At 41.8% G+C, this 14,568-nt stretch overlaps 2 protein-coding genes across 2 annotated transcripts in view; one reads left to right on the top strand and one right to left on the bottom strand.

Annotated features, from left to right (window-relative positions):
• Positions 1–10,578, bottom strand: part of PTP4A2 (protein tyrosine phosphatase 4A2) — a 32,105-nt gene extending 21,527 nt beyond the window's left edge. The window contains exon 1 of the mRNA XM_083369942.1: positions 10,302–10,578. The gene's annotated coding sequence lies outside the window, so the exon portion shown is untranslated. The remainder of the gene's footprint in view (positions 1–10,301) is intronic.
• The window catches only part of TMEM39B (transmembrane protein 39B), a 313,404-nt gene that overhangs the window by 207,896 nt on the left and 90,940 nt on the right, over positions 1–14,568 (top strand). The gene's annotated exons all lie outside the window — the stretch shown is intronic.

The following is a 14,568-nucleotide window of genomic DNA, read 5'->3' as shown; positions in this document are numbered from 1 at the left end:
CACTTTCCAGTTTCATTACTACTACTAAGATTTAGAGCTCCAAATCATTAGGTGTATGGGACCACAGCTCAGGTTCCCAAGTAACATGGTCTTCAATTGTGCTGACTGCAGATTATAGCTGATGATGAAGTTCAATACTGTACATAGAAAATCCCAGACTGGCAAAGATAAGCTGTAAAGGGACACAACTTAATAAAATGTAGAAAATGTTTGGGAGGGTGAGGGGGGATTTTATTTTATTTTATTTTATTTATTTTATTTTAATCCCATTTATATCCCGCCCTTCTCCGAAGACTCAGGGCGGCTTACAATTTAAGCACAAACCAATGAAGCATAAAGACTGATTTGCAATGCTGTTGTTCAATTTTATCTCTGCCTATCGGTGCATTTAAAGCAGAGGTCCCCAACCTTTTGGGCACCAGGGACCAGTTACGTGGAGAGAGGTTTTTCCGCAGATCAGAGGGGCCGTGGTTTTGTATGCTGCCTGCCTCCTGCAGATGGGACTTTGCTTGTTTGTGCAGCCCTGTTGCTGGCATGCCACAGCCCGGTACTGGTCCACGGACTGGGGGTTGGGGACCCCTGATGTAAAGCATTCAGCTCTGCAAAGAATCTCAAATGGCCCAATAAGCAGGGAAGGTTTATGGAAGGTTATTTTCTAGGCAATCGGCTTGAAACAACACTGAATGCAGAGAAACTATCAACTGACACTAGGGAATCAATTAACAATATAGTTACAAGTGAGAAGAGATTTATAAAACAGCTACAAGCAGTAGCTGTTTTATAAATCTCTTCTCACTTGCTGTAGCTCTCCTTAACAATCCCTAAGGGATTAGACTTCTAATGGGTAGATTGTACAATAGTGCAGAATTTTAACCTCTTCTACTTTTCATTTTTCCAACTGCCTTAAGACAGCGTGCAACTACTGAATGATAAAAAAGACCACAATTCAAACCACAGTAGGAGGCCAATGATGAGGAAACACATATTCACAAACAATAGAAATGTATTTGTTTCATATGTAGCATTGTAATTATTAGAGTAAGCAAATTATTTAATTTTAGTTGCAAATCTTATTTAAAAAATAAAGGGAAACTAGCATTCTGCAAAGCAAGACATTCGTCTCAAGCTTGTTCTGCATGCCCAACAATGCTTCTGGATCCCGTTAGCAAAAAAGGGATTCTTGGGGAGGTGTCAATTTATTCAATCCTGACTCCTGGTGATTACACAAACAAATCTATGCAATTTTCTTGGCAGCATTTTCAGAAGTGACTTTTTAAGGCTGAGAAAGTGACAGGCCCAAACTCATCCAGCTGGCTTTCGTGCCTAAGGCAGAACTAGAACTATGGAATTTAACTAACACCAAAGCTGCTCAAGGCATTTTTAGAACAATAAAATGCCAGTGGGTCAAGGCTGCTTAGTACTGTATGCATTCTAACATATGATTATTTTGCAACCATTTTGTGAAATCTCCATCACACATTTTTAACCTGCAAATTTGTCTACCAGCTGAGAGAATTTGTGAGATCCTGAACCGCAGTATCGGACACAGAGACTTTGGGAGAAAACAGGAAAACATATTAGTCAGTTTTGCAAAGTGGGACTGAATTGAGGTGTTAAACACATCAAAGACAAGGAAAAAAACCTTCTTTGTATTTTCATCATACTTCTCTATTATGTAAGCTATCAATCGCTGACAATTATGCAGGATCAATAATGGTCTCTTCTCAGGAAGTCAAGGGAAAGATACAGTTCCTTTAGAAATGTATTTGTTTCATATGTAGCATTGTAACTACAGAAAAGTATCACAGGTGAAACCGTACTAAGAAAATATAAACCATATATGACAGGGGTCTGCAACCTTGACAACTTTAAGACTTGTGGACTTCAGCTTCCAGAATTCCTCAGCCAACTATGCTGGCTGAGGAATTCTGGGAGCTGAAGTCCAAAAGTTTTAAAGTTGTCAAGGTTGCAGGCCCCTGGTACATGATGTAACTCATCAAATAGATTAGTACCCTGTAGAAAAATAACTAAAATGTCTATTATATGATTTTTCAAGGCCATCTTTGAGACATGGATCACAAATTTTAAAAAAGCACTGTTGGAAGTCCAAGGTTCTTCTATATTACTTTAATTTATGAGGATTTCTTAATACATATCAAAGTATAATAGAACATATACAAGAAAATATATTAAATAAATATAGAAGAAAACCATATGCATAAAGGTTTTTTTTATCTTTTAAAACATTTGCATTTTATTCTTCTCATAAGAGTTATAAAGCAATTTACTTTTATAATATGGTCTCTGCCCACTCACTCGCAAACTTGATCATTAGGACTTTTATTAAACTCCATCACGGCAATAATAAAAAAATGGCGCAAAAGCAGGACGTGATATTTCCTCTTTTCTTGCTTATGTATTAAAAGCAGCAAACTCAACACTGTTGTCAAGAAGCAGTTACAGGAAGTCCTGTTTACAACCAATCATTTAATAACTATACAGATTTTTTATGGCCACCAAATAGCTGCTTTATGACCCATAAAGCATTCTCCCAAGCATCATAAATGGTCATGCTGCCCCCCCCCAGTGACCATATGACCACGTCAGGCACATGGCAATCAGTCACCTTTGTAACTGATTGTAACATTCTGTGGTCACGTGACAGCAGTTCAAACGTTTTTTTGCCACTTTTCAGGAAAAACACCCAAAGTGATTCACACAACCACGTTTGCTTAACAAACAGAAAATATGAAGCTGAAAGAAAAAAAATCCTCAGCTTTCCAAAAAAATGTAATTTGGTTTTCACTGTAGTAAGAATGGATATAGCAGTTGTGGAAGTAATTTAGGAGTAGATTGGAAGTAGATTAGGCAATAGATTAGGAAACCCAGAATATGGGAATGACATGACCTAGAGACAGGAACATAGTTTAAAGATTATCTAAGCTTAGTTTGTTACACAGCCTTCCACAAAACTGGAGAGCCTCCAACTACAATTCACAATCTCCAAACAGCATGACCAACAGCAATGCTAATGGGAACTTTTGAGAACTGTAGCCCTAACATACTAGATAAAAGAAGCCAAGTTGATTAAAAACATAATCTAGCAGAGTCCTGGGACAAATACTAAGTTTCATTGCTAACAGAACAGAAAATTTAAAAAGTACCTTGACAATGTTGTCCATTTAATTCAGATGCACTTACTTTTTTTGTGCCCAACTTCTAATTGGGTCTCCTATCAGAATAATAGAAATAACAGAGTTGAAAGGGACCTTGGAGGTCTAGTTCACGGGTTCTGCAACCCGCGGCTCTGGAGCCACAATGCGGCTCTTTCAGCCTTCTCCTGTGGCTCCCAGTTTGCTCTCTCTCTCTCTCTCTCTCTCTCTCTCTCTCTCTCTCTCTCTCTGTGTGTGTATATGTGTGTAAAAAGAGTGGCTGTTCTCCGAGAAGCTGACAAGCTTATTGGGCGGGGTTCCTGCCTTTGCTGCGTCTCCACAGGAAGCAAGGCAGGAGAGCCAGCCCAATAAGAATGTGTGTCAGCTTGTCCGAGAACAGCATGAAGGCAGCTTGCCAGGTGAACAGAAGATCAGAGAGAGGGAGAGAGAACTCATGCACAGCAGCCTCTATTTCTTTTTGATTAAACTCTTCAATCAAGCTTCCCTCCTTGCGTGTGTGCAAGTGTGTGAGTTTTGCGGCTCCCAGTGTTTTTCCCCCCTCTGGGAAACAGGTCCAAGTGGCTCTTTTGAGCATTTAAGGTTGCTGACCCCTGGTCTAGTTCAACCCCCTGCTGAAGCAGGAAACCTTATGCCATTTCAAACAAATGGTTGTCCAATCTCTTCTTAAAAACGTCTAGTGTTGGAGCACCCACAACCTCTGGAGGCAAGTTGTTCCACTGATTCATTGTTCTGTCAGGAAATTAGTTTCCCTCCATTGCTTTTGGTGCTTTGGAGAACAGATTGATTCCTTCTTTTTTGTGGCAGCCCCTTAGATATTGGAACACTGCTGTCATGTCACGCCAAGTCCTTCTTTTCATTAAACTAGACATAGCCAATTCCAGCAACCGTTCTTCGTACGTTTTAGCCTCCAGCCCCCTAATCAAAATCCAAAGGACCATTTACATTAAAACATATTCCCTGCTATTAAAGACTTCTTTGCAACTTCTGTTTCAGTTTCTTGCCCCAGCAGTTTAGTAAGACATCTGCAGCACCTACAACTTCCCAAAGTTTGCAAACTTTTACAAACTTTGGGGGGAGAAAATTATTTGGATCACCTTTCAATATTACAACTATAGAGCGTCAAGTAAAAGCTGCTAATCTGTCAGCCAGACATTGAATATTAGTTTTCAGTGTGTGCAAGCAACACCTTTAGCTTATCTGAACTCATTCTACTCCTTGTATTCCACATGTCCTTATTTCCCATGTAGGTAATATGAACTTCCACAAACAGTGACATAAAAAATTGTGGGGCTCTTCACGATGTCACGGCAATAGATATTTTCAAGGGTACATTTCTGTGGGGAAAAACTCCTTCAATATTTTAGAAATAACAGCAGCAGCCTTTGGAATGTTGCTAGTTATATGAATTGTGGTCAAACAGTATCACCTCTCAGCAAGTCCAGAACAAGTATGCATGTATGTTTTATCAAGATTTTAAGCACATACCAGATTTCCATCAGTTAGCATAGACAAAGGTGTATATTCTCATTGCATTCAGGTATTCAGGCTCTCCTCCAGCTTAAGTTCCGATAACAGTAACTTTCACATTCAGAAGTAGCTAAACTCTCCTTTGTTTCTCTTTCCGAAATCTGACAAGTACCTGCCTTATATGAGGGCAGGACTGACGCATTCCACTAGCGCTTATTTGATAAGCATTTCTTCATACTATACTTTTCAAATTGTGCTTAACGTAATTTGAAACATTTAGACGTTTGCAACATCTGCTATAGAACTATGAAGCAAACTTTTATAAAGATGCTACTCTGAAAGAAAAAAACTAATCATTGATTTCTAGGCCGTGCTTTAGATTCTTGTTCATTTCTCTCTCTCTTCTGCCCCAGTGTCTGCTCTCCAGAACGGAATCCCCTAAATTCTGTTCAAGCCCCAACTCTACCATCCTTTAAATAGGCATTTAGCCTGGCTCTTTCCCCAGGCACTTGGTTAGCAAGTATGTCCAGGTAATCTTACAACAGTTCATTTACTGATCAAAGTCACAACAGCACTGAAAAAAGTGACATAAAACCATATTTCACAATGCAGCAGCATCCCCATGGCCACATGATCAAAAATCAGATGCTTGGCAACTGACTCATATTTATGACAGTTGCAATTACCTGGGGTCATGTGATCACCTTTAGTGACCTTCTGACAAGCAAAGTCAGTGGGGAAGCCACATTGTTACCAATTTAACAACTACAGTGATTCACTTAACAACTGTGGCAAAAAAGGTCATAAAATGGGGAAAACTCTCATAGCAATTGTCTCACTTAGCTATTGGGCTCAATTGTGTCCATAAGTCGAGGACTACCGGTACTATTGTAATGTGTTAGGTGTATTAGTCCACCTTCTCTTTCAATCTTACTCTACTGAATGTATTCTTAACTTGTACAGTGCTCAGAGCTCATTATAAATTGGGCAGCCTATAATTAGATTTATAAATAGTTATAAACTTGGAATTAAAAAAAATATAGATTCATTCTAGCCTAACAAGATAGGGGATGCTACAACTGGAACCACTATTCAGTGATAATTTGGTTTGAGGGGATGTTATGAACATTGTCCTATATTAAACAATATACTAATAGTATTTCACAATTAGTAATAATTTCACCAAGAGTAATTTTTCACTGGGCTGTAAACACTGAGAAATTAATCTAAATTTAAATGAACCATAACACAGGTATCAAGTATCTAATAGTACCTGTTATTCTGAAATAATAGCAACTATGAAAAACTATGAAAAAGCCAGATACTGAAATATGTTTTATTATTAAATGTTACTGAATGCTAGTGTTACTGGGGGGGGGGGGGAATAGAAGGGAGGTATGTGCCCATTTAGGGGCTCATCAACACCTCAGGTTTCTAGGCTTCTTACTATGGGTTAGATAGTAAGCTGTTAAGATTCTACACCAAAAATAAAATATTACTTATAAAGGAAATGTAAATAATTGTCTCCAACACCATGCAAATTGTTCAAGATAGTTTGCATAAGGCAATTTTCAAATTGCACTGGAAAGTTTATGATGCAAAATACCCTATACAAATTAGCCAAATCAGTGATGTAGAAGCGAAAATTTTCCATGGATATTATAAAAATACTGGAAAATTTTCCATAATGCAGTAATCTTATTAATGGCAATTTATTTTCAATGTATCATTTACATCAACAGAATTTAGCAAGTCTTACATGATGTGTAAAAGAACTAGAAACTCCAAATTCAAAACTCATTTTTGAACTGCACTAAAGACAGTGGAAATAATGCATGCAATTAGTTCTGCTAATGAAGGAAGCCGGTGATTTTGCAGACTTCCTAGAATTTGCTAAAATGAGCAAATGAATTTCAAAGGTCATTAATTTAGATCCATAAATTGCTGTAAAATTTCCAATTACTCACAATTTTGAGGGATATGTTTCTAATATATGCAGTTCCAATTTGCAGAGGGGAAAGGTATGTGGCAGAATGGAAATAAAATATATTTACAAAAACAACTCTCTCAACATGTCATGCCTCAGGCATATTTCACATGTCAGCCTCTAGAAGCTGATGACCCACCAACCTCTATGACCAATGTCAACAATTCTGTTTACCCAAATGACTAATTATTTGATATATCTCCAGATCACACAGACAAGTTACTATAAATCCATTTTCAGAAATGGAGAACTTTATAAGATAAAGGTCAAAATGCAGCATGATTTTAAAAGGCTATATATTTGTACTGAACAAGCAAGCTTTTTAAGATCAGTTCCATATTAGACATTATCATTCACCCCATAGGCTTAAGTTCATTTAGCTTAGCATTTTATCAGAAGCCAGTATGCTGGAATAATGAAGTGTGGTACTTTGAGATAGCAATTTTTTAAACAGATTTCATGCATGATTACAGTAGCTATTACAGTAGCTCCAAAAAGTAAATATAATCTTCTATAAAATCATTATTCTAATGTAAAAATTACACTGTTGTATTTACTTCAAGATTACCAATTCTTTAAATGCAATTTTGGATACTTTTTTACAAATCAATTTTCTATCCATACTTGTACTGCTTTGTCCCATTTCTTTAGCAAAAATCACATTATCCACCAATTTCAATTAGGGTTCTGTGTTTCCCCAAAAAACACAGAGGAAATTGCATTCCATCTCCTTCCAGTAACAAAATGCAAAACTTCTGTGCTGTGTGATGAAAGGTATTTTTCCCCGCCTCCAGTTCTTGCTTTAGAAAGAAAAACTGAATTTTCTAAACAGCACAAAATTTTGTCAATTTTAAGAAATGATCATAGTAACATTCTACTTGCAAAATTGAAAATGGGGCTGAAATTTCAATTCCAACCTCCTCCTAGTTTGAAAATTGACTTTTTTTAAAAAAAAGTTTTTAGTACAGTATCTACAGATCAAATAAATTACTTATTAGTAAAAGTATATTATTGCATCTTAAAAAGTTTTAGCATCTTACCTCAGACAGAACCACAAAGTTTTTAATCAAATTAAGTGACTTCACAACCATCTATCTTCTGTCTTTCCTCCTGGGCTCTTAACAGTTAACCAGCACAATATTCCACAGTAGGGCAAAGTACAAAGTGGGGCAGAAGATATATTCATTTTAGCTTTATAAGAACAACTTTTTGTGACAAGTGTTCCTGTTGAGTCATACTCAATTCTCATAGTTTAAATCAATTCCCAGAGTTTTGGCAGCTCTCTTAACCAATTACACTCCATTCATTAAAGTATGTCTTGATTTGTGAGCAAAATATTTAAGTAGCCTAATGAGGCTTAAAAAGTTTTGAATCACTTGTACTTTTCTGTTCCACAAATAGTTAACTACTACATATTTCCTGTGATTGTAGGATGAAGATTGCTTTTAAAGGAACTTTTCAACACCAATATCAGTACCATATTTTTTTAAAAAAACTTTAATTGAAAACAATGCTTTTAAGAGTGGGGGAAAAAAATCCAAGACTTATTTTTTAAACTATAAACCACAAGGGAATTTGGGGCTATCACTTTGTTCATCTACTCAAAATGGATGGCCTCTGTTATGAGAAAAAAATTGCAAAAATGCAAATATTCTTCATAAACTTTCAGCAGACCTCCAAAATGAATCAACAGGCAAGAGTTGTCCTAAAAAGATCCTATCATTTTCAGTTCCAAACTCATAGAAACAAGCCTTTCTTATCAAGGACTGAGCAAAGCCCATTTCTGCACTTTGAGTCACAAGAGGAGGTGCCTAGTTTTCATTACTACTGCAGTTCTGAGTCACAACCACTTCTGCTCATTCAACAGGAAGTGGGCAAGTGTTCTCTTCGTTTTCAATTTACACAAGAGCGCCAGCAACCTGTCCATGGAGACTGAAATCAACCTCGGAAAGATCTCTCCCAAGAGAAAAAAAAAATTGAAACACAAAAAGAGAGAGAGAGATGGGAGCCAGCCACTTAATACAAACATTGAAGGGTTTGTTTTTTTGAGGTTTTCGCGGGTGTTTGTATGTGGATGTTTGGTCATTCGGGTTTTTCCCCCGCGTAGAACTAAAGGTGTAGGAGCAACGTTTCGACGAAATCCCATCCGTCATCATCAGTCTAGTGCAGGGGTCGGCAACCTCGGCTCTTTTATGACTCGTGGACTTCAACTCCCAGAATTCCTGAGCCAGCATAGCTGGCTCAGGAATTCTGGGAGTTGAAGTCCACGAGTCATAAAAGAGCCGAGGTTGCCGACCCCTGGGCTAGTGGCTTCAGCTTCCTTCTTCTGGGAGAAGCATGTGGCTGTTTGTTCCTCTTCTTCTTCTTCTTCCCAGAAGAAGGAAGCTGAAGCCACTAACTAGCCTGATGATGACGGATGGGATTTCGTCGAAACGTTGCTCCTACACCTTTAGTTCTACGCCGGGGGGGAAAAAACCCGAATGACCAAACATCCACATTGAATGTTTATACATACATTTTTTTTTCCTAGGCTTCTAAAAGTCCCTTATCCCTGGGAATATTTTAGCCCTAACAGACTGCCTCAATTCCCCATTAAGCTGTCTCTGCTGAGCTTTTCTCACCCATCTTTGCTATCTCATTTCTGCCTAGCTCTCCCCCCCCCCGGAGCCCCCGTTCAGTTTGAACCCCTCTTAATTGAACCCCTTTTCATTACCAAGCAGCACATGCATATACGGGCAGCTCTCACTTCCTCAACGTCTTAAGCTCCAAGCTCCATCTATTGTTACATAACCGGCCCCTCTTACCACACCGCCCTAGAGCCGTCTCTCCCCTACTACAGCTGGGCTTCCAGTTACTCTGCGCGCAGCTCCTGTCTCCTCTCCAGCCTCCATTTTGTGCTCCTTCCCAACTAGGGTGCCATGCCACAGCTGGCTCCAGCAAGACCTCGGCGGCTCCCAGCCAACCCAGTCCCGGGGAGAAACTGTTGCTCAAGCCCCAGCTGCCCTTTGCCTCTCCCTCGCTCCCGACGCCCGGTCTTCTCAAGCCAGGTGGAGCCGGGCTTCCCTCTTGACTTAGGCCAGGGGTAGGCAACCTCGGCTCTTTTATGACTCGTGGACTTCAACTCCCAGAATTCCTGAGTCAGCGTAGCTGACTCAGGAATTCTGGAAGTTGAAGTCCACGAGTCATAAAAGAGCCGAGGTTGCCTACCCCTGACCTAGGCTGCCATCTTGGCATCCAAGGGCAGCAACGAGCCTGGCGCTCGCCAAGGAGGCGGAGAGAAGGTCACTTGCAAATCTTCCACCGGGATCTGCCCACGTCCTAAACCGCTGCCGTCCGGCTGATCGCCACGAAGGTTCCCCTAGTCCGGCCGGCACTTCAGCGACGCTTCCTGGAGCCCCGGCTGGTCTCCAGCAGCCCGACCCCTTTCCCCTTGGCAGGCAGGATTGCCAGACGGCCTTCCTCGGAGAAAGGGAAGCCTAGGGTCCCCGGCTTAGGCCAGGAATGCCCGCCGCCGTCGCCGCCTCGTATCCCGCCCTCCCAACTGCTCCGGGGCTCGCGCGCCTTCAATGTCACCCCGGCGCCGCCTCGCGTCCCCCAGGCAACGGCGCCGGGCCGCAAGACCCACGGGCCAGGCTCCGCCGAGGCCTGCCCGCCTGCCTGCCGCGCTTACCCACCGGCAGCATTGAAGGGCCAGTTGCTGAGCGAGCCGGGCGCCTCCCACACGGCCTGGGCGGGAAGGCCCCTCTGGCTGCGTCAGGGCGCGGAGCCGCGGCCGAAGAAGAAGAAGAAGAGCCGGGCCGCCTGCCCTCCACGCGACGTCACCGCCCAGCCTCGAAACCGGAGCTGGCCGGCGGGAAGGCGGTGACGGCAGCAGCAGCAGCGACAGCGGCGGTGGCCGCGCTTTCCCCGCAGCTGGCCCAGACAGGCAGGAGGCGACCCACCAACCACAAGGCCCGCCGGGAAAGTGGCCCCGCCCGCTCTTCTCGCGCAGGCGCCCCTGAGCTCCGCCTCCGCGTCACGTTGCAGGCGGGCTCCACTCGCCCCGCCTCTTTCTCCTCGGGCGGGGGCGGGCGGGCGCGCTTAGCCGGGAGGCTCTCGGGGCTGACTCGGCTTGGGATGGGGCACCACCAGGAAATCCAGGGCTGGGAAGTCGCGAAACCATCCTGGAAGGAAGGAGCGGGGGGGGGGGAGGGGAGAGGCAGGCTCTTTGCCGTCGGGTTCTGCAACGGAGACTCCGTGCTTTCTAGCCTGCCGTATTGCAATGTATGGCGGTGAAAGTTGGACCATAAGAAAGGCTGAGCGCCAAAGAATGGAGGCCTTTGAACTCTGGTGCTGGAGAAGACTCCTGCGAGTGCCTTGGACTGCCAGGCGATCAAACCGGTCAGTCCTAGAGGAGATCAACCCTGACTGCTCTTTAGAAGGCCAGATCCTGAAGCTAAAACTCAAAGACTTTGGCCACCTAATGAGAAGGAAGGACTCACTGGAGAAGAGCCTAATGCTGGGAAAGATTGAGGGCAAGAGAAGAAGGGGACGACAGAGAATGAGGTGGCTGGATGGAGTCATTGAAGCAGTAGGCGTGAGCCTAGATCAGGGGTAGGCAACCTCGGCTCTTTTATGACTCATGGACTTCAACTCCCAGAATTCCTGAGCCAGCTTGGCTGGCTCAGGAATTCTGGGAGTTGAAGTCCATGAGACATAAAAGAGCCGAGGTTGCCTACCCTTGGCCTAGATGGACTCCAGAAGATGGTAGAGGACAGGAAGGCCTGGAGGAACATTGTCCATAGGGTCGCGATGGGTCAGACACGACTTCGCAACTAACAACAACAACAAGCCTGCCGTAAAAGGGACTCCTTCATCCACCCATCCAGGTGAACGTCATTTGCAAAAGAGAGTCAGGCTTCCTGGCATCTTCGCCCAGAGACCTCTGGGGTTTTACGTATATCATTTTATTAATTAAAATACAAATGAAAGTAAAGATAATCGGAAATGGGGAAGAGAGGGGGGGTTAAAGGGGGAAACGGTGGGGGAAAAAGACTTCCAACTCTTCAGTGCAGTAGAATGAAAGTAATAATTCCAGTTTCAACTTATTTTTGCAGATTTAGTATATACCAGCCATTTCTATAACCACAAAGCTATCTAATCAACAGATCCAAAAGTCAGAATTTCTTTTTCTTTTTTGTCTCAAGCACAAAATTTAGAAAGTTTCCAAGCACCCACAAACACAGTCGTCTTCCCCAGGTGCACAAAGCAACCCTCTTGACAGGAATATTTCTAGAGATGAAAAATTTCTGGAAATGTTGAAACTGAAGCATTTGCAATCTAGGTAAGAGTGTTTTGGGCTGCCCAGCATCTATTTCACTAACCAAATGAAATTCTTGGCAGCTGAATTGTTCTCCAGCAAAGAGCCAGTAAAGGTGTCAGGCTAGAAGTCTGGGAGACCCTGAGTTCTAGTTCTGCCTTAGGCCAAAACCCAGCTAGGTGATGAACTAGTCACTTCCTCTTAACCCTAGGAAGTGGCAACGGCAAGTCAACTGTCAAAAAACCTTGGCGAGAAAATTGCAGGGACTTGTCCAGACAGCTGCCAGGAATCAAGATTAACTTTAAAAAAGCAGTTGATGAAAAGGCATCTTCTGCTTTATTTATTTTATATCCCACCTTTCTTATTTTTACAAATAACACAACGACGAACATATCCGGTGCACTTTCTTCCTATTTACCCCACAACAACCCCGTGAAGTGAGTTGGGCTGAGACAAAGTAAGTGGCTTTCATGGCTAAGGCGGGACTAAAACTCACAATCTCTTGGCCCATAGTCACCCAGCTGGCTTTTGTGCCTAAAGCAGGACTAAAACACAGTCTCCTGCTTTCTGGTCCGATGTCTTAACCGAGGGGTAGACAACCTTGGCTCTTTTATGACTCGTGGACTTCAACTCCCAGAATTCCTGAGCCAGCTGGCTCAGGAATTCTGGGAGTTGAAGTCCACGAGTCATAAAAGAGCCAAGGTTGCCTACCCCTGTCTTAACCAATTGACCAATGTCTTTCTCTTTGTGCTACCTTAGGAAATGCTACCACGATCCTCCGTAACCCAGGAGTGCAGATCCCCAGGTCCTCGCCCTCCAGTGTCCTTCTCTGGCCCCCAGAGTTGGTGGGACCAACTGTTTCAGTTAACGTGTTGATTGAAAAGTTTATGGTTTCTAAAATGTAGTCCTAAGCTTCAAGTTTAATAGCGATTCCTAATTTTTTTAAGTGATACATTTTATCATTCATAAGTAAGTAGTAATCTATCAGAAAATGATGGTCCCTGTTTTATTTGTGTATTATTTTATTCTTTCCACCTTTACCTCATTTTCTTTATACACATAAAATATTGGTGGGGTTTTTTTGTTCCAAAAATGTGTTTTAAGCCTTGCAGATGTTTAAGGCGTCCATTTGCCCCTTAATATTCCCAAATCCCCCTGCCCAAGTGTATCTGTTTATACAATGATTTACAAACTGCCCACTTTACAAGAACCTGATGTACTTTACAACAGCAGCAGCGGCAAGAACAATAATAATCACCCAATGTACAGAAAAATGTAAGACCCCCACAGAGTAGAACTTGCAAGATAGATAAGATCATCAGTGCGTGATTATATCCAACAAGTTGGTGCTTAGCAACCATATACCTAAGACCAGCTCCCCAACCTGTCTTTCAGGTTTCCCAATGATGCATCCACTGCTGCCGTAATTCTTCCATCGGTCACCCCCTTCTTACTTACTTCCAATTTTTCCAACATTATGAGGAGCATGAAAATATCTATAATATTATCTGTCCAAGACCTGTAATCAAATAAAAACATTAATAATTATTTATTATTGAGGAGAAAGTATATATATCTATATTTTCAAAGTCAAAAATGAATACCGTATTTACCGGCGTATAAGACAACTGGGCGTATAAGACGACCCCCGACTTTTGAGAAGATTTTCATGGGTTAAAAAGTCATCTTATACGCCGGAAAATACAGTACATTTATTTTTAATATCAATATTACAGAGGGAACCATCACGTTGGACTCAGTTGTGGTCATTAAGTCAAGAACTACCTTTATAGGCACTTGTTCAAACAAATACCTTGCAGAGGAGAGACAGGAGGGGTTTTTTGGGTTTTTTGCTGTTTTTAATTCCAACCATGTGCCAGGTTGAGAGAGCTGCCTCTGCCATGCAGGCATCTGCTATGAACAGTCAATTTAATACCCAGCTCTCTTAAGCAATCCTGCATGTATTTTTTTTTTCTCATTACTTTTGATGGATCACATGCCTAAGAAGTTCATTTAAAGCACTTTAGGCCATTAGTATTTTAAATCAACAGAACTGGGACTCTCTTACACATAAGCTATTTTTTTAAGAGAGTGGTTGATTTATGATGCTTGGCTGGAAAAGAGATTTTTTTTATGTACTGTAGCATATCTCAGCAAGGAAGAGCCTTTTGCATCTTATATCTCCTTTTATAGGTTGTATCAAGAGCAGGTGTGAACAAGAACTCTAAGAGAGAGAGATGATGATGATGATGATGATGATAAAGCTTTATGGAACAGCTTACGTCCTGCAAGGATACCTTTAACACCATCAAAGAACAACATCTGTCTATCCCAACTCCTTGAGAAGGACTTGACAAGTAGGTATATATATCAAATTCAGCCTAAAGATCTGGCTCACTATGCAACCAACCATAGAAATAATGGAAATATAGTAGTCCTCAACTTCAGAGCATTCTTTTAAGAACTATTCAAAGTTATGAGGGTATTCAAAAAAAGTGGATTAATGACTGGTCCTCATACGGTCATCACAGCATCCCTGTGGTGACATGATCAGCCAGATTCCAACAAGCAAAATCTACAGGGGAAACCAGATTCATTTAAAGACTGTGATTCATTTGACATGGTGATTCGCTTAGCCACTG

Source organism: Vipera ursinii (assembly GCF_947247035.1).
Source record: "Vipera ursinii genome assembly, chromosome: 9".
NCBI classification, from domain to species: domain Eukaryota; kingdom Metazoa; phylum Chordata; class Lepidosauria; order Squamata; family Viperidae; genus Vipera; species Vipera ursinii.
The sequence above is the reverse complement of the archived record's forward strand: the minus strand, read 5'-3'. Positions and strand labels throughout refer to the sequence as shown.